This window comes from Lactuca virosa, chromosome 1 (assembly GCF_052849685.1).
Source record: "Lactuca virosa cultivar CGN04683 chromosome 1, Lactuca_virosa_CGN04683_v6, whole genome shotgun sequence".
NCBI lineage: Eukaryota > Viridiplantae > Streptophyta > Magnoliopsida > Asterales > Asteraceae > Lactuca > Lactuca virosa.
The window spans coordinates 915,001-915,869 of record NC_136426.1 but is presented as its reverse complement, the minus strand read 5'-3'; positions in this window follow the sequence as shown (position 1 = coordinate 915,869).

Sequence of the window (869 nt, the reverse complement as noted above, 5' to 3'; positions counted from 1 at the left end):
AAATCGTGCAGTAGGTGGCTGCATTAGAGAGTCGGTTTAATTGTTTTAGCATTCTCATGCAATTTTGGTCAGGGCAATAGGAGTCTGAGGCTAAAGCCTTACTCCAGGGCTTCTCTTAGCTAATCAGTTTGGCATTACACTTCTTAATTACATAGTTCAGCTTGAAAGCCAATCGATCAAATTCCTCTACCTATAGCTCCAGATAGCATGTAGAAACTTTCTATTAGAAAGGCATTTTAACGTTCTCACTTTTTCCTTCGTAGACTGAGAGATCCATTAGAAAGTAGGTATCTCGCTAGTGTCAAAATGAGACTTTCACTCTTTCCTTCTATGAGGACCCTTCAATGGCAAAAGTTTCTATCTCATAGAGTATAGGGGCAAGCTGAAATCGTATTGATGCTTTTAAGGCTTTCAGCACTAAATCGATCCTCATTCTCTCGTCTATGAAAAGGGACCTAAAGGGTGGGCTTCTCGGGTCACTTAGTCTTTTTTTTAAGTACCTCTCTTAAGCTTTACTGGATTTAAGAGTAATATTTCCATTGAGATACCTGAAGAAGGTATTAGTTGGTTCTCGCCTTCTTGAATCGATTCGAGTGGGATGATGAATCTATTTCTTCGCCTCTTTGCCAATAAATCAGAATTACCGTCGAGAATGGCCGGATATCTGAGATTACAATGATCCGTACATGTCATTCGATTCAGTTCTGAATAATCAGGAATCCTATCTCCTTTTTGATTTTTACCAGAAAAATACGAACTAAAAAATTGGTGTCTCACTTGATTATTAGTTACTGAGGGGTTAGCAATATATCTTGGCTTGACAGAAAGAGAATAAGCGTTCATTTGATCTTGATCCTTGTGGATCGAAC